Genomic DNA, 18086 nt, shown 5'->3' with positions numbered 1-18086 from the left:
TATGTCATTTCTACAAGACACGGTTGGCGCCGCACAATATATTATGAATTATCTATGTGGACATCAGCAGTCATTACACATTTGTGCTATATTTGATTCTTCCTTTGAACAGAACAACTGAGAAAACCCTGTGATGTTCATTGTGTAAAACTGCTACAATGTAACATGTATATCAAAACTGTCTCCAAAAACTGGTAATTGGGTTGCTGCTGAGCGTGCTATGGATGAGTTGTGCAGTGACAGCAGCCATTAAGTTGTGTACAGAGAGCACCAGGCTGGCTGTAGGCCTCCAGGGAGATATGTCAGAGCCTTTTAGTGGAAAAGGAGAAGAGTGATGGAGTATGCAACCCTCATGTATCTCCCACTCAATGAGCAGCCAGACCACTTAAAGAATACCAATGATTGGCAGTCTGAAATCTCCAAACTGCTTATTGTGCTGCAAAAATGTATGAATAATATATGCCCAACAAAGGGTAAGTTGCAATGTCTTAAAATGAACCCATGCATCAGTAGCTACTGTATACACCTTTGAGGTTAATAAATATTCTGTTGGTGTTGCTTTTATAGTGATTCTTTATGGATCTGTGGTTTGTCTTTTTGTGGTAGGCCGCCTATGTTTGTGGCTGTTGTAATAAAGTGGCAGTAGCAACAGCTGCACTTACACAGCGACAGGTGCATGGTAATGCACAGGTGATGGTGCAAAATACTGAGAAAAGAAATAATTTATTGAACTACATAAATTTTACGCAATATAAAGGGGCAATTTGTTAATTTCACATATCCATAGCTGCAAAATGTTTTTGCAAAGAGTAGTTTTCTTAATTTTGCTTTTTCGCAAAAAATAGATTTACCTCAATTATAATTATGGAATTATTTCACATTTGTGTCTTCCAAGTTTCTAAAAAGCAAGAAGTGGATTCTGAAAATGTACCAGTACTGTGTCCAAAATGATTCTCTAAATGCTGTTACAGGCAATGATTTTCAGCTTAAATCCATACACCAAGTAGCAGCAGGCCAGTCAGTAGGTTTTTGAATTTCCTTATATGTTGTGTATGAGTCATATGTACATCACCCACAAGATGTGAGCAGAACGCATTTGTGACGTTTTAATTGCACATCAACCTAATTGTACCCTCTCTGTCGTGATGAAAGGGGTTTCAATTCTCTTTGGAATTTTTAACTACTACTTAAAGGTGGCATTTCCAGTATATAGTGTATATCAGGGGTCTGCAACCGATGGCACGCAAGGTCATTAACAACAAGGACATGCAGAGCAATTCATGAACTAAACAAACAATGTGATTCATAATGATACTGAAACAATTAATTAGCCTCAAAATACACCATTGTTTCTGACAGCAAGAGAGAACACACAATTGATGCAGTCTATCATACCCCTCCTCCTAGTGAAAATACAGGAAAACTAGTCAGCATTCTTTTTGTGGTATTTCAAGAACTGGCAATGGCAGAAGTAAAAGAAAAAGTGGGCTATCTAATAAAAGGGTGGGCGATATTGCAAAAATATCATATCATGTTTTTTCTGAGGCTAGATGATGATCCACAATCTTATCACAATTCTTTCTCATATTGGTTTTTAAGACTATTTTGAAAGTTACTGAACAGTAATCAAGATTAAAAAAGTCAGCATACATCCATTTGTATATATCCTTTTTAAAATGGATAATGCTTTGAGAAACCAAACTAACAGTACTAATTTCACAAACAAACAGTTGCTAATGTGTAGAGGCATTAGTGTGTCATGACAACTAGCAGGATGTTCACCATTAACCTCACAGCTGCTTACAACACTGTTTGGTCGCGTGGCCTACATAAGAAGCTTCTGTAGTCCATCCCAGACAAGTACATGGTGATCTTCATAATGGAGATGTTGAGCAATCGCAGCTTCCGGCTTTTCACCAGCAATGCCAAAGCAGCAGGGTGAGAAAGCTCAAGAATGGTGTCCCGCAGGGCTCAGTGCTGGCACCTACGCTGTTCAACATCTATAATTACAACATACCTGTAATCAAGGAAGTACGGCTATGCAAATGACCTGGCCATTCTACTCAGCAAGCCATCCTGGGAAGCAGTACAAGAGGGCCTAATTAATAATCATAATATTAATCAACACTGACTGCCTGGTGCAGTGATAACCACCTCAACCTCAAGACTAAAGAAATCATCATTAATTTTCCGGAAGTCAAGGACCACACTGTACTCAGGCCTGAGCATAAACGGGGAGGAGGTGGAGTGTGTTACGGATTTCAAGTTCCTCGGCCTGCACATCTCGAAGGACCTGGGCTGGACTGTGAACACCACCCACATCATCAAAAAAGCCCAGCAGCATCTCTTCTACCTGAGAACGCTGAGGAGGAGCAAACTCCCTCCACCTTTGCTGAAGAACTTCTACCACTGAAAAATACAGAGTGTCCTTATTTTCAGATGCACAGTGTGGTACGCCAGCTGCACTGCAGCAGGGAGGAGACGGCTGAATAGAGTCATCAAGACAGCTCAGTGAATCGTTGGCTCTCCACTCCCATGCCTAGATGAGATCTACTTGAGACGTCTCAAAAAGATACAGAATGATCTCATTCACCCAGGTCATTCTCTGTTCACCAGACTCCCGTCTGGCAGGCTCAGGGTAGTGCAAGCCCGTACAAACAGACTCAAACACAGCTTCTTTCCCATGGCAGTGAAGAGCCATGACGAAGACACTGTGCATTTCCACCGAGGCCTTTGTGTTGTCAGCCGCTGAGTACTTTGGTCCAGTCTGGTGTTGTAGCCCCCATGAAGCTGGACACTGCACTTAACGGCGCCCTACGGACTGTCTACGAGCCAGCCCAACAAACCAACAGCATGTCCTTGCTGGTATCGCTCCAGCACCACAGCGCTTGCGTCTCAAGTCCCGGTGTCCCTTTGCCACACACGCCCAAGAACTGCCATCTGATACCTCCAAGGCTGCCTGGGTCAAGGCAAGATGGGAGGACCAGTGGAAGGCTCCACTACTACAGTGAAGACCCCACAGATGCTCGCAAACAGCATGTCCCTATTTCAGTGGATTGGGATTGAGGAGTTTGCAGATAGATAGACTGTGGGCTTACTGTGGGCATCTAAATTCACACAGCTGCACAAAACACTGGAAACTGATCGATCAAGGGGCCTCCATTCTGGCCTGTTTGGATAGCTTGACAGGGAAGTTTGACCTTCTGAATAAGGTGGTCTTCGCATTGATTTCACGATTTGGATCCACATATACAGTACCAGTCAAATATTTGGACACACTTTCCCAGTCATTTGAATGAGGAAGTGTGTCCAAACATTTGACTGGTACTGTATTTGCAAACTGATCTTTTCACATATGAAGTCAATTTTGAGTCCCATGTGCAGCTGAATGAACTATTTAGAAACATATGTCCAACTGAAAGTCTACAAATATGGACCAGAGATCACAAGTGACACATTAAATCTGTAAGATTGAATACATTTTCTTTTGTGTCTATTCATTAATTATTAATTTTCATACATTTGTAAACAATAAAGTGTTAGTGTGTGTGTGGAGTGCTGATCTTTAAAGGTTGAATATGTAGAATATTTATTAAAAGCTATATATTTTTTTAAATAATACAGCCACGGGGCATTTTGAGGGGTACAGAATGAAAGTATTGCTTTTCCATAAAAAAAAAATATTTAGTCTGAATTAATATTTTTTTTAAATTTTGACGGGTTCGACAATGACGTTCTGTGTACACTGTACCAGCCAATTAGCGGCCGGAATTGCGGGTTGCCAGGGTTATCTGTTGTTCCGGCGCAGCTACTGTAGGCTGGCACTGGGTGAAATGGAGTTGTAAACAAGCAGAGCCGTGTTGGACTTACTAAAACCAGCGTTTTTTGCTCTCAAGTACAACTTTTCATCACAAAACTTCGAAGGTAAGACAGAATATCTGTTAGTCGCTGTAAATAAGTGGTTGTTTACCTTTGTATTCTTTGGCTGCTGGTTCACTGAGTTTTTAGTAAATAATAGTGGTATTGTATTGTTTTTAGTAAATAATAGTGGTATTGTTGAACTCGCCAGGGTCTTAGCTTTCATATGAGATGCTATTTGTTTGTGTACCATGAAGTATCAAAACGGTAGAAATGGAAATGTGGAGAGTGGGTTGACTTTCTGACGCTATTCGGATTTTGATATTTGATCATTAACCTCTTAACGCACGCTGTTCCGTTCACGGGACGGGACAGATGTTAGGAAGTAGCCAAACGTTCTTCTGAATGTTTTAAACACCAACCCTTAAACATATATATTCATGCCGTACATAGTTGGAAAGCTTAGATTGACCTGATTCATTCAAGACCACTCACGACTTATATGGTTGCTCACAGCCGTAATAGTATTAGCGATTAGCTCGGCTAGCCCCTGAGCTAAGTAAGAAAAGCTATAATGCCTACATACCTTCAAAGTCTTCCCTTTATCCACAACGTTCATCTTATGACTCAGGACTTTCTGTACAGCTCGCCAAGTATCCATTCTGCTGAAATATGAAATCCGTTTCCTTCTAACCGGAATACTTTCCTCAATATGTCAACATGTATTTAGTCCAACACGTAATGTAATAACACAAATAACAAACCATATACGGTCCGTTTACGTCATTTCCTGACCTGCGCGTCCATCTCAGAGTACACGTGACTAGATGTTTACGACCGTGAGCCTCTTCTGCTTCTGACGACACCACACACAAGCCAATCAGTGCTTAGAATTAGGCAGTACATGCAGAGACATTGCTGCTACCATAGACATATTCTTTATATGTCTATGGCTGCTACTCCCACAATGTAATGTACCTCGGTGGTTTCAAGTCAGTTACAGCGAGGGTATGTTCGCTTCCTGTTTTCAAAATAAAAGCACCAACTCTATCGTTATGGTTTTCTTAATAATAAAAGGCAACGGGTGTTTTATTTTGTGAAAATGACCGGAAGTGCGTTACTCGCTACGGCTAACTTGAGCGGCTCCGAATTCGCAGGAACAAAACTTTAAGCAGATGTTATTTGGACAAATTAGCGTCACATTGTGGATCTAAAGGGCTACTTTCTCGCCTAAAAAGGTTAGACATGTGGATAAAGTGGTATATTTACAGAGTTAGAGCTAAAATAAAATCCGGCACCGGACCTGGCAACCCAACTGCTGGAATTACTTTTTGGTTGTTGCGACCATAGACATATATACGTATATATGTCTATGGTTGCGACTACGATCTCGAGACATTAGATGGCGTTGTTCTGCTCATTCTACATATTCTACCTTTAAGTATGTGGAATCAAGAGAGGGAGCCAAGCAGCAGCAGTAAATTAATAAATAGGTAAATGCTCATTATGAAAATTAACTGGCATTCGGGTCTGTGATTTTTTTTAACATTGTAAAGTGGCACAGGACATCCAAAATGATGCTAACCCTTTGTGTTAAAACAGAAAGAGGTGGGGAAAATAGAAATACCACCTTGCAGTTGTGTGCTCCACCAGCCCGTGAAGCTGCAATTTCCATGTGTGTCCAGATTCATGTAATATTTGTATTGGAGACTTTGAAGGAATTTATACAATCATCACAGTTTCAAGGTGGGGCCTCAATATTAGTGTTGCTAATTCAGTGTCTGACTGAATGTCAGCTCACAATCCCCCTTTTTGTTCCTGAGTTCTGGCATTCAATAATGGCCAGAAAGTATTTTTGCAGAAAATTATGATGTCACATTGAAGTTGACCTTTAACCTTTTGGATATAAAATGTAATAATTTTATCCTATTAGACATTTGTGTGAAACTTTGTCATAATTAGTGTATGAACGTGTTTTGGGAGGTCACAGTGACCTTTGACCGCCAATTTCTAATAAGTTTATATTTAAGTCAAAGTGGATGTTTATGCCAAAGTTGAAGAGACTCCCTCAAGGTATTCCTGAGATATTGTGTTCACGAGAATGGGACGGATGGACAATCTGAAAACATAATGCCACTGGCCATGGCTGTTGCCGGAGCAGAGGCATAAAATGCTTTCATGTATGTTGTGCCTGACTAGCTATTTGAATGCAAAACAGCAGCACAACACACACAGGTGATTAGTATGCTGGTAATATCCATACTCTTAAGGTCATTAAAACAGATAAACACATGCAGCACATTTGCAGAATGCGTAATGCCAAATTGTCTGCTTTCTCTCAGGGCAGAGACAGCTGTGAAATGTTCCTCAACAGGCCAAGTCTCATAATATTTCCATTTAAATGCCAGGACAAAGAATACCAAACTGCAGTGTTATTCAGAAAGAGGAGCAGGCTTTAGGCCGACAAGATTAGCTTCTTTATCCTCTGCCTCCTACTACACTCTCTGTGTCATGGTGCCTGAATAAGCCTTTCCTCAAGCTTTTTCGAGAGACATACTAAACTGTGGATTCTGTTCAGCACTGAGGCGACAATAGACCCAATCTCCCTCCAGTTGCATGACATAAAACACAATTAATCAATCTGAATCATCATTGCATGGGGAGAATTATCTAAATGTGATCTTCTACCTACGAGGTTAAAACATAATGAGAGCTTGATTGATTTGAATCGTATCATTCTCACAGTGACTGTATGAATTGAAGATTCCCAATGTCAAATGTTAGGAGTGCCATTTACATTACTGTGTACTGGTGTTAAAAGTAAAATTTGAATAGGGTATTCTTGAGAATGGTGTACGCAAATATAAATGCAATAGCCATCCTTTTGAGAGTCCACATTTACTCTGCCCCCAATATGAATACTGTGAAAAATATACATAGATCACATTGAAATGTATAAAATGTGCCAATCCTCTTGTAAGTTGCATTAAAGAAATCCTGTCACTCCATCTTACCAATGTCCCACATGCAGTGTGGTATCTGCTTCTTTTTCACATATTTCTTGAACACAACACTTTTCAGATATAATTTTTCAATACTACATAGCAGTAGAACACAACATTCACTTTTATTTTCTGGCACAGATTAAATTGTTGACAGTGGAACATGAGTGGGAACATGAGTTGAGAGGAATCACATGTGCTACAGGTGAATCTCTGCCTACAGCTCAGATTTTTTTCAACAGCTTGTATTTAGAACAATTTCAACCCTATCCCCAGACACAGTTGATAGTGGATCATTCTGAAAGCCACAGAATACATGTAATATGTATTTGAATATGATCACATGAAAGTTGGACATGCTATAAATTATTATACACCACCTGAGCCTCGTTTGTCTCTTTGCTAAATAAAAGGCACACTGCAGTATTTGCCGCATTGGCACTGAACTGTGGCACTGAACATAAATTGTGTGCTACACAATCGTCTACTACAGGTAAATCCCAGATTTACAGTTCAGCCTGGGTAACCCAGTAGTGGTTTCAACTCAGCAAAACAAGATTATTAAGAAGCTTTTGTTAGTTGCAATTCTTCTGGAGTAAATTCCACATCAGACAACAAAGTGCTCAATTTATAGTACCTAACATGCATTATTTGGGGAAACAATTAAGCCTTAATGAGTTCAAGTGGGATCAAGTGCATAGATTGCCTTTCAACATCAAGTATGTTCTAAGTTTAAATCTTGGTACTTGTATGTTCTCCTGTTGTTTTTCTCTTGTTCAAAGTTTAACAGCTCTGATCATTTTGAAATAATAACAGTAGATGTGAATGCAAGTGTTCCACTGTAAATCTTTGCATGCGCTCGATTTACAATTGTTGAGCTACCCAGGGGGTTCCCCTGCCTTTTACTCAGTACATGCTGTGATCATCTTTAGTGAGGCTACAGTAAGTGGTGTGACATATAGCTGGGACTATTCACCAGAAGGTAGATAAGGTTGCCTAGAGTGTAGCTGAGAATACCTCAACTGGAGATTAGAATTATTTGCTGCTGAATTAACAATATTTCAAAAGTGCTTATGATGATAATTCTAAAAATACATTTCAACTGAATTTCCCCTTGTGTAAAGGGGCTTACAAGTGGCACAGGGGAAAATTTCACACAGAGCGCTGCAAAGATTCTGGGTTGTCTTGATTGTGCCTTCCAATGAGAACAACTGGCAGTGTCTCGAGAATTAATTAAATGCTGCATTGATCATTTATTATTTATGCATCACTTGTCAATGATTCTTTTTAATATCATTGAGTGCTGGTGCATACGTCTTGCACATAAAACTAGTACTCACAGCAGTACTGTAGTCAATGCTGCACAGTGGAAAGTATTGTATTGTGTATATTTCTGGGCTGCATTGTGTCTTCTCTCACATTGAATCTTTGTACATAATGGGCCCTGCTGGAAGATGTTGTGTAGTAGTTGTGTGTATTTTTTACAAAGGATGTATGCCATGTGTAGACTGTGTCTTGGATTGCTACCAATTGCTTCTCTTTCTTTCTTAGTGTGCATGTTTTTTATGTGTATATTTAGTTTTGTGCACATACAGCAAACCAATTTCCAATCAGAGTCAACCTGGTTTCACAGAAATATTGGTTGACTCCTCTGGCTGGTTGTAAGTGGTGGCTAGATTATAGTTTTCCAGAAAGCCTTATGTTCACAAGAACACTGGTGCAAAATCTAGATGGTTTGTGTATTACGGAGTGTTTTGTATTTGGTGCTTTGATTTGTCACATTGCTTGTCACAGTATAACTTCACACCTCAAATTACAAAAATCTTCAGACATATTAGTAATTGCCCTGTCTTAGAATATCCACCCTTTTAAACCCTGTCTTTACAGGGGAGTGGACTGCACATCAGCTCCACTGACCTACCGGCAAAATGTGTTGACCTTTATCTGGGGTGACAGCCATCACAAATATTTGTCCTTCAAGAAATGACACAGGGAGAAAAACTGTTTTCTCACAATTTTCTATTTGCTGCAGCTCTAGTGAAGGTGTAAGTTACAGTGACTGTTCATTTCCTTGATCCCATCACTGTTCCCACTATTACATCTTAAGACCAGTCAATAAAGTGCCCTGACCTCCAGCCAGTCTGAAGCACACCGTCAGATTAGCAGTGAAGGCCACATAATACAACACTGCTGAAATATATTGTCTGTGTACATTTTCTTGTTGTATGAAGTCAGTTTGTTGAATAGGTGTAGATGTATGAACAGATGTAAAAACAGCATTTGTAGTATTGTAGAACAATGTGCTTCCTATATTTTATTTACATTATCCCTGACTCTGAAAGTCTTAAATCTGAAAGTGACTCTGCGCATCACAACATGGATATTGCGAGAAATATATGAAGCTAATCAGTCAATGAAATTGTGTGTTCTATATGGGTGGAGACACCCATATAGAAGTACCATTGATGTTAAAGCACTATTAGCTCATTTATTTGATTACTCGGAGGCAGAAGAAGCCCATAAATTGCATTGCTTATTTTGGCTTGTTAACAAACAGCCGCCTATTTGAGACCATCCTCCCAAGAAAAACAACATTATAAGTGTTTTCACCAAATAATGACATACAGCTTGTTAGAGTGACAGATACCATCTAGTGGCCATAACAATTAAGACCCAGAGCATAGTAGTAGTAGTTGAGATCAAGTACATACAGTAATCAAAATTGCCTCCTATTTTGCCACCACAAAAACATTTCTGTTAATCATATAATGTTAGACAATCATTAGTGAAAAAAGAATATACAAAACCAATCAAACAAAAATCTACAAGGTTTTGCAGAGATCCTATGTTTAATAATTATGAGGCTCATTTGTGCCCTCATAAAGCATTTCCCAGAGCCTTTTACAAGAAAACCAAATACATCCTAAAATGCTATCAAAAACTCTATATTTACTGTCAATCATTTGGAGATTTATGCAACTTATCGTGCCCCTAAACTGCATTACATAAAATTAAAATTTGTATGAAAACACTATAAAACATTTTGTAAATGCAAAAATTACAGTTGTGGTTCACTCCAAGGATAATGCAAAAATGATATTATTTCATAAGTGTGTGAGATATTTACAGCTCATTCTGTTAATTTAGGTGATGCCAGTTATTTGTTTAAGTCAAGAGTTCACAGGCCGTTAACCACAAACCTCCTATTTTTTATTCCAACTTCTCATGCTCTTTTCACAACACAAAACTATCAATTAAAGACACTTTCAATAAAAGTTCAAGAAAGACATTTAGTCCACTTATTTTCCAATAGAAATCTAAGTTTAGTGGTGATTATCTACTGGCTGACATTTTGTAGCTGGCATACCTTGCTACATTGTTTAATTAGTAATGCTGTGTTTGTCACTGAATGTCATGCATTTGCATGACAGTGTTTGACAAGCATTGGTTCCTTTGGCCCTTTTAGCTTTCAACACAAAAATCTGTCAACACAGTGATCCAGTAGCTCTCAGTCCCAGACCTGCCATTCTGATCCTCAGCCTCAGTGGATATCATCAAACATTGGTTTGTACTCTCCCCTACACCCATGAGGTATCCAAGATATACATTTCACAAATAATTCCAATCCCAATATCTTGTTTGAAATTATTTATAATAATGGTAAATGTTCCATTCTGTCCATAGACACACCTGTTTATGAAGGATAGATCTATACTTTCACTCAATCTGTGACTATAATGCTGCTTACATAACTTTTTCCATGCACACATCTGTATCTGCCTTAAAACATTTTCTGGAGGAATAAAAAATAAATAAGCGAACACAACTTAAACCAAGCAATCAAATATTGATTCCACTCCACATGAGAGCTGTGATCCTGGAGAGGATAGACCATAGGCGTCGGATCTTAATCAAGTATCGGGAGAGATGCAGAGATGCCATCTGGTGGTCCAATTTCAGCCAAGCTGTTAAGAGAAATGTGTTCTCTCTGCAAGTAGCACAGACCCTGTGAGCACTGCAAGCCTCTCAGCACAACACCATAGGCTATGCTCCCATGGTAAAAGCTGGCAATCTGCTTTGGTGACTGAAAACTTGTCCACAGTTCAAGATGCATCCATTTTAAAAGTTTCCTGGTTTGTTTTCTAAGCATTTGATGTAGGCTTGAAGGCATTGTTTTAGTGTTAAATGATAAAGTGTGTTCTACGTCTGAATTATGTTCAGTTTATGTGAGCAGTGCATTATGGTACTGTTGTATGATACTATGTATGTTTTGTAGTGCATCTTAGGCTTGTGTCTGCTCGTTCAGAGAGACAATCATCCATGGGCTGACACGATGCCCTCCCAAGGGCAGATCTGGTTTGTTCTCAGGGATGCTCAACTTGATGAACAGAATTATGCTCCACAGATTCCTCACAGATTGCTAACTCCTCCATTGTAATTTTCTTGAAAAGCGTGACTTGAGCACACCAGGTTGCTGTCCTGGGATGGCAGGCTGCTGTTTTGCTGATGAATTACTTTACAGTGTTCACACTGAGCAATTGCCCTCAGTTTACCTCTGTGTTGGGAGCTCTCTGTTCAGCTCTCACATGCCGAGCATCTGTGAATGAGAGGTTCGGGCTCACTTCCAGGAAGCGCTCTGTTGCAGAAGGAGAAGAAACCCTACATTCAGACTGCATGTATTATCTCATAAAAATGAACAGCAAAGGGTTTTTAAGCTTTATTGCCCCATTGAGCATTTATCGAGCATGCATGCTGTTTTTGAATACCCCCATACACTGACACATATACAATTACATGTTTGGTTGGTTTCATACTGCTCCACAGAGTGCATTATTTGATGATTAGAAATATGTGCTTTCAGACATGAAACACATCACAAATATTGATAATTTGGTTTATGTTAAGTATTTAAATATACAATGTAGGTACTGTGCATCTAAACTAATGACTACATGAAATAAGAATAATTACACTTTTCAGCACTTAAATTGTGTGTTCCGGATATGTACAGATACTTAAATATACCCACTTCCCATCAAGTGAGTTGAGTTCAGTAATGGAAAGAAAAGGGAGAAACATGAAATAAAGAACATCACCACATAAAACCGCTGCGATTTGAGTTGGACAGGGCTAAATCAGGCTGAGAAAAACTCATGCACATTATGATTATGCTGCCAAACTGTCAAAGAACATTAAACACAAAGGAAGTTGTGGTGTTAAACCAAGACTCTTACTGTAGTTAAATACGAACCTTTTTGCTTCCTAAAAATGTTGTTATATTGTAAATATAAGGTTCTATGAAAAAAGTAAGAACACCTGCACACTTAAGCCGACATGATCTTCATTATCAATGTCATCAGAGGGTATACAGTACAAGGATACTTTGTGTGGACACCCACGTACCTCCAATTTGTTGTTAGTATGGCCACTGCACTGTCTTCTTGTAGACAGTGATTTATTGCGCATGTATGAAACTCGTCCTCCAAGTGGATTTCAGACAGTAGTATAAACAAAACTACTATGCCTCCATGATGTCCGCAGCTGTCCATGTACACATATGCTCAGGAGTCTATCTTAACTGAGTAGGATTGGCTTTACTCCAAGCCAATCCTACTCAGATCTTTGTCAGGTCAAAATGTTTGTTAGATTGGATAATATACCCATATTTATACATCCATGCACACCTATAAGATGACAGTCTTTACAATGACTAGTGTGGTTAACATCAAACCTGCCCAGAAATCAAAGGCCATACCTCAAAAACATACAAAACACATGAAAAACATAAATATCACAAAATATCGAAACATATACCACATATATTAAAAATGACATCAGATTCTTCATCACATATATTAAAATCAACTTTGCATATGTGCAAGAATATCCTGTAATAAGAGGGAAGATAATGTTAACATTTTACAAAAACACCATTAACACTATTCTATAAAATATTAAGAGAGAATCAACACACATACAGTATGTATTATATTTATAATTGCACAGTCTATGTTTATTCATCCCTAACAGTCAATATACTAACTGTACAGAAGTTCGCTGTAACCTCCCTAGCAACATACGCACTGACATGTCTTCAACTCAATTTGTAAATTCACAGCTAATCGCAACTGACCTCGTTATCGCATCATCTCTTAAAATGCACCTTTTCATTTAGTGTAAACATGACGTTTTAATATCCTCAGTCTTATTTCTTGGCTTCACTGGGCCAATAATTGCTTGTTTGCAGACAAGTTAAATAGCCCTTTGTGGCTCTATTTTGCTTTTCTGTTGGTTTGAAGGAAAAACCTCCTAAGGATTGTATGACATGTGTCAGAACATCCATACCCTTCTGAAGGCCTACCTGCCTGCCTGTTCAAACACTTCAACACAATACTGTGTATTTTGAGTGTATCTTTCTTTTCTTTACATTTACATTAATGCAGTTGTAGGCAAAGTGCTACACTGTTGACTTTAATTAGAAATGTACTGAAAAACTGTAACATAAATGCATTACACTGGCCCTTTCTATCTATTAAATGTAAAACTTTAATGGAACAAATTTTAAATATTTTGAGATAATGAACCATATACATTGTATAAAGGAGTATTAAAAACATATTAGAGTACAACTTTGTTATTGCTCCCGTAAGGCCTCCTATTGTTTTAACAGAGTCAGTGGCATTGTGTTAATTAAAAATTCCATCTGCTTAAGAGACCCTGTGTCTTCTCTGTGATGGAAAACAGCCACTCTATAATATCCTCTGTGTAATCTCACAATGGAAGTCGAGACTGAGCTCAATCAATTTTATCATGAATTGCTGTCAGAAGTGTGATGAGCTATAACAATTTAATGTGTTCCCCTTCTTTGATAATATTAGTGAGATCTTTTTTTTTATTATTTCTGTGTGAAAGATCAATCTTCCATGGCTAAAAAAGAAAATTCTAACGTGCATGTTTTGTTGCCCTAATCATGTTGTCTGGGAGTAGGTCAAGGGACTAAAATGAAGGCTGCTAATGCACCGATAAAAACTCACTTTCATCCAGTGACAACTTCCAGACACAGAAGCTGGCACCACCGACTGAAAGAGACAAAGGACTCAATGTTTCAACACCTACGTACAAACATTCAAAGTACTTATGTGCTAGAGTAGTGGGACAGCTGGAACATATCTCTCTCTCTCTCTCTCTCTCTCTCTCTATCTCTATCTATCTCTCTCCCTCGGACCAGCAATTTGGGAGTGAAACTGTACCTTGGTTTAGAAATTATGGCAGAACTTGCTAAAAAACTAGTTTTACCACAACATATCACCACTGGATCATTTCAAAGATTAGCAAAAGGTTCCACTTAGATCAGACGTCCCCGACCCGGACCTGTGACTGAAGAAATATTGAGCATTGATACATTTTGTCTGAGCATTTCTGTTTTAATGGGTGCTGCTTCTCCTTTTACGGTAAAAGTGGAGCAGCCCTCGGTAACTCGCAGATCACTGTGTAGCCGCCAGTGTAGCCAATCTTCTCAAGTAACGCTAATCAGCCAATCAATTCCATGCATTACGACACGCGGAGAGACTTGACTGTCAGTGAGATACACACAGATAAAACAGTTCATTTGTCCAGATGTTTTGTTATAAAGATGTGAAATTAAGTTTAATGTTTAAGTTTAAAAGTAAAAAGGGATTTTTTAAACTAGGCAGAATCAAAAGCTTTCTGTAATGCACTACATTTTAAAATGCCATCTTTATTTGATATATATATATATTGATTTTTATCTTATTCTTATTTTATTCATTGTATTATTTATTTACCCACAAGTTCAGTGTTAATACTAATAAATTAATTATTTTGTGTTGATGTAACTACAATGCTATTTTACAGTTTTTTTCCATTGGTTTGGCTCATTTCTTGAAACAGAAATTACATTCTCAAAACTCTAAGATCATTTGGCAGAACAGTCTTACAGTTCAGCACAACAACATAGTTCACTTGCAAAAGCTCATATCGCTCCCAAAACCGTTCACTCATGCTTCAAAACTAAATTCCTTTCCCATATAAATAGTCAGTGCCACCAAAAGGCAAAAGATCCTTCTCAATTGCTTTGGCTCATTTCTCGAAACAGACTGGACGTTCTCAACACTCTTGGTGCTTGGTGCCAAAATAACCTGGATGGTTCAGCACAACACCATGGTTCACCTCCAAAAGCTCATATCTCTCCCAAAACAGTTCACTCATGTGTCAAAACTAAATTTCTTTCTCATATAAACAGTCAGTGCCCCCAAAATGCATTGTCCCTTTGGCATTGTGTGAGCACTGCAAGTCAAAATGGTTAGATGTTTTGTCACTATGGCAGAGGACCATTGAAATATCCCTTATGTCCACCTCTCAGTCTTAGCCCAGTCCATCATTCACAATGGTTACTGTACTAGGTTTTTTTTTCTAGCTAACAGAATACAATTGTGTATAAAACTGAACAAAAGAAGAAAAAATAGGACTTTATGGTAAGAGTACCCTCCAAAGTTTGACACACATTGCACTCTTTTGTAACCATTTTTATTCACACACATGAAGTAACTTCCATACATCAGAGTTAAAAGAAAATGTATACAGCACAATATACTGTAATATAAACACATATACACAAAAAACAAGGACAATTATATGTAGCCTACAGTGCTGTAAATAAAGCCGGAGATTCAAAACTAACATTTCTTCACTGGTCGCTGTCCTCACCCTCCCTCTCCTGGCCATCATCCTCACCCTCCTGGCCATCCACACACTGCTGTCTGTCTGGCCACAGATTCTCGTCACACACCACATCCTCATTCTCCCTTGCGCTGCAACGAGGGAAGAAAGGGCGTGCATGTCGCAACCATCCCCTGCACTGATCTCCTGTAATATCATCACACGCAGCGTCCATTGCATGGAGCAAGGACCTCTGATTTTGAGTCTGATGCTCATACACTCTCCACCTCCAAGCGGAGCAAAACTCCTCAATAGGATTGAGGAAAGGAGAGTAAGGTGGTAGGAACACCATGACCATCCTTGGATGAGTAGTGAACCAGGCTCTGATGAGCGGGCCACGGTAGAAATTCACATTGTCCCACACCATTACATACTTTGGTAGGTGAGGCCCTACGAGACCTCTCTCATTTTCAGGGATCAAATCAGAGCCGATGGTTGATAACATGGTCTATAAGTGTGGCCCGAATTTCATCTGGAACAGCATGGTGTCTTCTTGCTCCTCGACCTCTCCTCGACCACGCACCCTTATTTCTCCTCCTCTTCTTCCTCTTCCTCGAGCAGGCAGTTGCCCTTGTCTTGCCACTTGGCCAGGTGCCTCCATGTTCACAAATTGTACTAGTCCTGGTCTAGCTCTATATATACATGTTTGGCAGCATTCACAATCATGGACAGCACCTGTCAGGTAACTAAACATATTGATTGATTGGTCATCTGAGATGTGTGAAACTCTTCCTTCGTTAGTCAAGTTCTATTTTCACCTGACTGTCAATTACTGTAATCAATTTATCAAATGTTCCAAGAGATTCATATATGATATTCATGGTATTAGGTTCTTGACTTATTTTGACAATTGAGCAGACTATTTTGCATGTGATGACTTATAGAATGAAATGATGCTGACATGTTTTGGAGAGAACAACCATTAGACTGAGAATCAATCAATCAGTTTAGATCAACAGGATCTATTCACTTGGAAATTGTGCTAAATGTAGGCTAACTGTGCTAACTGTAGGCTACCTGTACTTAATCATTTGCAAAGATGTACAAAGACATTTGCAAAGTGATGAAATCAATGAGAAATACAATTCTGTTGTGAACAATTGCCAAGTGGTTTGGAGGTTTGTCCATGTTGTTTTGAGAATGTAATTTCTGTTTCAAGAAATGAGCCAAACCAATGGAGAAAAACTGTAAGGTACTGAAAAATAATGCAGACTTTATGATGTTTTGGACATTCACTTTAGGAAATTTTCACAAATTGGACCTCAGTGAGATTTCTTTCTCTCCTTTCTTTCTCTCTAAAAGCTGTTGTGTTGATGCTATAGGACTGTTAATATGTCACTTCATTAAGTTGTTTTTTTTTCAGGGAAGAAATGAATCATTTAGATTCCAAATTTGTGGTCAGTTTATCCTGATAATACCTATTTGGGAATTTGTTCTGACGTTTTCAGAGATGTCCGGACCTGCAGGTTGGATGAGACAGCAGCTGCCAGCAGCCCAACTCCTGAGATGATCAGTCGGTCAATTCCATCATCATCATGAGAAGATGATCCAATGGACTAATCTGTGCAGCTCTTACTGCTGGCTCCAATTTATCTGTAGCACCCAGATACATTAAAGCCAATGACTTACCCTCATGCTCATTGCATGTGAAGATTTGAAGAGGGCGCCCCTGGGGGCGAGTTCGCCTGAAAGCATAAGTCATTAGCATGTGTCCACAGTGTTTGTGTAATTATTCTGAATGCCAGAAGAGGAAGACAAAAGTTTAATGAATGTAAATTTCTCCCATGTTGGAAAGATGAGGGTATGGAAATTGATGCTAAATAATACTATAGTAGTATCTGTGAATTTTGCTATAGATAATGTAGTAATAAAATCACATTATTTTTAGGCAAATTTAAGTTTAAGAGGAGATTCTCAACATCAAACACGCATGTTCAACTCGATAGATAGATAGATAGATAGATAGATAGATAGATAGATAGATAGATTCCAATTTCAACAGTTGACTGACTTCTTTATTTTGAGATTTCCCATGGCTGTTTCGATATGAGAAGGCCAGTGTGCACTGTGCTTTGGGCCACTTGAGCAAAGTGAGGGGTCAAGTATGGATGATAAATGGTGAATAAGCTGGAGGACTAAGAGCAGCAGTACAGAGACATGTTCCATACTGACCCAGTAAAAGTGGGAATGTGCCATGAAATGAGTTTCTGAGCTTGGTGATGTTTAATTTAATGCAAAGCAAGCAGGATGCCAAAGCTCATTTCTAGTTATTTTTTCAGGAACAACACTGTAGTGGACACTTTCCAGAGAATTTTAAAGGAGATGCAAATTATATTGTTAAATCAACTGTTAACAATAAGAGGTGGGTTTAACTGGTTAAGTGCAAGATAATTACCTATGAACAGAGTGCTGGCATCATTGGGGGCATTTTACTTTTACCACTATTACAACTTATGAGGCCAAATATATGTTGCGGACTCAGTCACA

This window comes from Scomber japonicus, chromosome 1, assembly GCF_027409825.1.
Source record: "Scomber japonicus isolate fScoJap1 chromosome 1, fScoJap1.pri, whole genome shotgun sequence".
NCBI lineage: Eukaryota > Metazoa > Chordata > Actinopteri > Scombriformes > Scombridae > Scomber > Scomber japonicus.
Note: the sequence above shows the minus strand (reverse complement) of the source record.